This window comes from Amblyomma americanum, chromosome 11 (genome assembly GCF_052857255.1).
Source record: "Amblyomma americanum isolate KBUSLIRL-KWMA chromosome 11, ASM5285725v1, whole genome shotgun sequence".
NCBI lineage: Eukaryota > Metazoa > Arthropoda > Arachnida > Ixodida > Ixodidae > Amblyomma > Amblyomma americanum.
Window position 1 is genome coordinate 62299694 of NC_135507.1, and position 5820 is coordinate 62305513.

Consider the following 5820-nt stretch of genomic DNA (forward strand, 5'->3'; position numbering starts at 1 on the left):
TATATAGCTGAGCGCCTAACTACTGAGCCACCGCAGCGGGTCCTTTGCGTTTCGCTTCCATCGAAAAGCGGCTGCCGCGATCGGGTTCAAACCCCACTACTCCGGATTAGTAGCCCAGCGCTGAAACCACTGAGCCCACATAACCGCTCGCTCGCTCGCTGTTGTGGACAGGAAGAGTGAAAAGGGCAGTGCATCTGCCTGCCTACTAGCTGTAGCTGAGCCAAAATCCCTGCCATGTGCTGAAAGTAGGAGAGTTAAAGGATAGGAGTGCAAAGAGTGAAAGAAAAGACGTGGCGCGCTAATATAACCCGGGCCGATCCCGGAGGCAGCGCACAACCGGGCCAACCCGTGCCGAAGTGTTTCAAGCACACCGCCATATTTACAAAAATAAAATTAATATCTTGAGTCCGTATCAGACCCGCAGCAGATATTAAATCAGAACGCAACCCCACTCACCCTTAACTCCAGAACTGAACCACTGAGTCACGGAACGCCATCGCTAGTTTGCGTGACGCCTTACCCATTTGACAAATCTCTTGGAGTCTCTAGGAGGCATCTGTAAATATCCCATCCCCATCCCGAAGAGATCACGAACGGGCTGCAGTGACGCTGCTCCCTGAATTGACCGTTGTGCGTCTCCATTGTCATTGTAGATTAAGGGGGAAGGAAATGCACAGTAACTATGTTACATGTCGGTGGACACCTCAACCACGCCGTGAGGGAAAGCAGGAAGTTTGTAGTGAAAAGAATGAGACAATGTCCGTAGGGGTAGTATCGGACCCCGTAGAGTATCTGTTACCGGTCCAATTGGACTTATTTTTGGAAATGTGGCGGAGAGTTTGAAGGATGCTTCACTCCCGCCACCGGTTGGCCCGGTATTGCACTACCTCCGGGATCGGCCTTGTCTTTAGCGCGTCTTCACTATCCTGTCTTCCTATCCCATCTTTCAACTCTCCTACTACCTGCACGTGGTAGCGATTGTGGCTCGGCTTGAGCCAGTGGGCAGGCCTGTGCACTTTCCTTTTCTTTATTCCTGGCAACAACCTCTCTCTCTCTGTCCGTAATGGAGGTCTCCGTCCTCGTTGGCGTCGCATTCGTTGGCCACAACAGCACACGCACGCTTACATCACAGGCGCTTGGGCGGTACGGGTTCCATGACATGGCAGCGTTTTTTTTTATTCGAGAAGTGTGCCATGAGGCATAAGTTGAAAAGAAAAGGAAGGGAGGAAGGACGAGATTGAAAGTTAAAAGAAGGAGTGAAGACCCGTTGCGCAAAGGTAGTCGCAGAGGTTGCTAACGAAACGGTTGTTTATAGTCCACTTCACGTAGTCACTTTCGAAGTTCCACCGCAGGCCAACCTCCCTGATTAGCCGTTTTCTTATAGCAGTCGTCGCTGGGCACTTTCACAAGTGCCGCACATCACAAATGTCCAGTGCAGCGCTACAGTGAGGGCACCTGTCAGGTGCTGGCAGATTTTTGGCACGCCACCGATGACGGACACATGGTGTCAGAGCCGCCCCTGCCCGAATCCGGCGCACGAATACCTCCTCCAGCCGAGTAAGACTACGGCGGAGAGGGTGCGAGCACGGAGGAATTACAGCGCGTATTCCCTGGCGCAGGACTTCGGAATCGAAAACATGGGACAGGAACGGATCTGGGAGAAGAGGGGAAAGTGGCGGATCGTCTGATGTATGAAGATGAGTCATAGCATCTGCTTGAATGTTATGTGGATCCTGGGCATGGCCGCGAATCCAGTGTATGCGCACAGGACATGGATACTTTGCGCTGAGTACATGAATTGATTTGAAATCTGGAATGTCCGTCGAACAACCTTAAGCTGTTTAAGGGCGGCGCGGGAGTCGGTGTAATTATGAACTGTATTGTATCTTGGAGCGAGCGGAAGGGAAGCAATGGCATTATAATTGGCTTGAAGTTTCAATGCCAGGGGAATACACGTATCTGCAGCATACGTCGCGCGAGAGTTGAGATGCGAATGAGATGAATTATACACAGCAGTAACTCCCCTCTCTGCAGAATGTGATGCATCCGTGTATAATATGCACCCATCAGGCAGATATATGCTGCTGGTACCGGCAGTGGTTGACACCCGCACACAAAACGTGACACACATAGGTCCGGACACCACTGCCTGCTTGTCTGAAGCCCGAAGAAGTCACGAATGGATGCACCCACGCTGCCGCCCGCAGGGGTCAAACCATTTTGTTATCACCGGGCTCGGCGTTCGGGCCAGTTCACGTCTTCTAAGGTAGCGTCTGCCTATCCTCCAAATTCAAATCCACAACCCCTGTGCGATGTCGGTGCAAGTTAAAGAACCCCAGTGCACTAAATTACCGAAACCCACCATTGCGGCATCTTTCATTGCCTGAGGCACTTTGAACGCAGAACTCCACAAAACCCAAAGCAACACGCAAATCCGCCCATGTGCTTTGCGATGTCCGCGTGCTTTAAAGATCCCCAGGAGGTTGAAATTATTCCGGAATTCTCCAATACGGCACCTTTTTATTTCTTTCTTTCAGTCCCCCCTCTATCGCTTGCCTTTCGGCGCGGTTCAGGTGTCGGCCGAGATGTGAGACAGATACTGCGCATTTCGTTTCCCCAAGAAACCAATTGACAATTTCTTTTCAAAGCAAAAGCTTTACTGGGCGCAGGTTGAGCAGTTTCCCGTGATTCCTGGAAAGCCCTGATGCGCATGAGCGAGGAGCAGTGACTACACACGGAGCATTTCTCTCTCGCGCTCCCTAGTCACAACTGCGCATGCGCCACTAGCAGCACCAAGCCGCAGGTGTTCTGCCACTGCGCAGCGCAGCGCATTTCCTCAAAATGCAACTTTCGATTTTCAGTTCCCTCTTTCTTCTTTTCCTCCCTTCTTCATCCCTTTCTTTATGGCGCGATTCGGGTGTCCATCGATATATATGAGACGGTTGCTGTGCTTTGCGCGGTCGCCGTGACATCTGGCATGACGTCACAACGCGTGGCTCGCCACCGCCGCCGTTTGGTATGACGTCACACAGCGTTCCTCGTTGCGCTCACCTCCGGCTCGCTTCGCCAGCTGAGTCGCATGCCTGATAACATGTTGGAAGATTGAGAGGAGAGCTCGCGTGTGCGGTAGTCACAGTTGTGTCTTTATTGCGACAACAACACAGCTAGACAACCAAACTAACCTGGACTTGCAATCAAGATTAACCAATGCTACCCATTCTATACCTTAGTTTTCGCTACGTATATCCTGGTATAGCCGAGCTAAGCCACTGCCAAATTTCTCTCTCTCTCTCTCTCTCGCTCCCTAGTCACTACTGCAATTGCGCCACTAGTAGCACCGAGCCACAGGTTTTCCGCCAATACGCAGCGCCGAGCCTTTCTTCAAATAATAATTATTGGTTTTGGGGGAAAGGAAATGGCGCAGTATCTGTCTCATATATCGTTGGACATCTGAACCGCGGCGTGAGGGAAAGGATAAAGGAGGGAGTGAAAGAACGAAGGAAGAAAGAGGTGCCCGTATTTGATGGCTCCGAAATAATTTCGACAACCTGGGGATCTTTAACGTGCACTGACATCGCACAGCACACGGGCGCCTTAGCGTTTTGCCTCCATAAAAACACAGCCCCCGCGGTCTTTATGGAGGCAAAACGCCAAGAGAGAGAGAAAGAGAAGTTGTTGCCAGGAAGAAAGAAAAGTGCACAGGCCTGCCCACTGGCTCAAGCCGAGCCACAATCGCTACCACGTGCAGATAGTAGGAGAGTTGAAAGATGGGAAAGAAAGACAGGATAGTAAAGACGCGCTAAAGACAAGGCCCATCCCGGAGGCAGTGCAATACCGGGCCAACCGGTGGCGGGAGTGAAGTATCCTTCAAACTCTCCGCCACATTTCCAAAAATAAGTTCAAATTGGACCCGTAACAGATACTCTACGGGGTCCGGACTGTTGGGCGAAGAGACCGCGGTGGCTGCATTTTTATGAAGCCTCAAAATACACCTTTCAATTTCCAGTTTCCTCTTTCCTCTTTCCGGACCCGCCGCGGTGGCTCAGTGGTAAGAGCGCTCGACGCTGATCCGGAGTACCCGGGTTCGAACCCGACCGCGGCGGCTGCGTTTTTATGGACGCAAAACGCTAAGGCGCCCGTGTGCTGTGCGATGTCAGCGCACGTTAAAGATCCCCAGGTGGTCAAAAATCTTCCGGAGCGCTCCCCTACTGCACCTTTTCTTCCTTTCTTCTTTCACTCCCTCCTTTATCCCTTCCCTTACGGCGCGGTTCAGGTGTCCAACGGTATATGAGATAATGCACCATTTCCTTTCCCCCAAAAAACCAATTATTATTATTATTATTTCCTCTTTCTCTCCCTACTTTATTCCTTCCTTTACGGCGCGGTTCGGGTGTCCACCGAGGTATGTGATAAGGTTACTGTGCCATTTCCTTTCCTGAAAAACCAAACAAACCAAGTGAGCCGACGGCGTTCATAGAGTTCATTGGCATTGACAACTTTGTAAACACCTTTCATTTTCACGAAAGGAAAGGCGCACAACCGGCTCCGAGGGTCAGTGGAGACCTCAATCTCGCTTCCGCTTTGTATATCCTTGGTTATTTGGGCTAATCCACATTAATTTTTTTCTCAGTTGACCCACCGTGGTGGCTCACTGGTTAGGGCGGTCAACTACTGATCCGGAGTTCCCGGGTTCGAACAAGACCGCGGCGGCCGTGTTTCGATACATGCGAAACGCAAATGTACCCGTGTGCTGTTCGATGTCAGTGCACAATAAAGATCCACACGTGGTGAAAATTATTCCTGAGCCCTCCACTACGGCACCTCTTTCTTCCTTTCTTCTTTCACTCCGTGTCTGTATCTATTCCCTTACTGCAGCTTGAGTCAGGTGTCGGCCGATATGTGAGACAGATACTGTGCCAATTCCTTTCACCAAAAACCAATTTTTAATTTTGATAAAAAAAAACCGCAAACGCCGCGGCCGGGTTCGAACGCGACCGCGGCGGTAGCGTTTTAATGGAGGAAAAACGCTAAGGCGCCCGTGTGCTGTGCGATGTCAGTGCACGTTAGAGATCCCCAGGTGGTCGAAATTATTCCGGAGCCCTCCACTACGGCACCTCTTTCTTCCTGCCTTCTTTCACTCCCTCCTTTATTCCCTCCATTACGGCGCGGTTAAGGTGTCCAACGATATATGAGACAGATACTGCGCCATTTCCTTTCCCCCCAAAACCAATTATTATTATTAATTTTGATCAACCGAACGAGGTCATAACACCACCTATCATACCTTAGCGCAAGCTATTATAATTTACTTTCATCGCTACAGCATAATGTGCGGTGCGTCCCAGAGCTAATTTTTTCCAGTGAATTTACCGCTCACGGCAGTGAATTGAAATGCTTTATAGAATAAAACGCGTTTGCTATCCGGTCTGTCTCTTTGTCTCATTTTGAAAAACTTCAACTAAATTGAACAGGTACTAGTTCAAAATTTTTATACTTGTAATTATTAACGTGCCCATCAATACACAAAGACACTTCAGGAAGTCGAACGCCACTAGGTCCACTTTTGTTCAGCTGGAACCGACGAGCCTTCGTAGCGTTCCTTAACAGGGGTTTGCGTAACCATCGAAGGCAGCCACAGTTACAGAACCTTTTAAAGAATTGGGGTGTGAGTGTGGCAGCCATCCAGGAAACCAAGCTGGCCTGTGATGAGGAGATTGAAGCTGCTGTCGAGCCTTTTTGTCAGAATTCAATAGTATCGTTAGTCACTGGAGAGGCTTATCAGGTGGGTGCATGCTATTCCTGGCCAACACACTGGGCTTT

General features: G+C 50.2%; 2 pseudogenes; one reads left to right on the top strand and one right to left on the bottom strand.

The window, feature by feature from the left end:
• The first annotated feature begins 753 nt into the window (after positions 1–753).
• Positions 754–909, top strand: LOC144111543 (U2 spliceosomal RNA; annotated as a pseudogene).
• A 2892-nt stretch (positions 910–3801) lies between these two features.
• On the bottom strand, positions 3802–3955 carry LOC144111539 (U2 spliceosomal RNA; annotated as a pseudogene).
• Positions 3956–5820: the final 1865 nt, after the last annotated feature.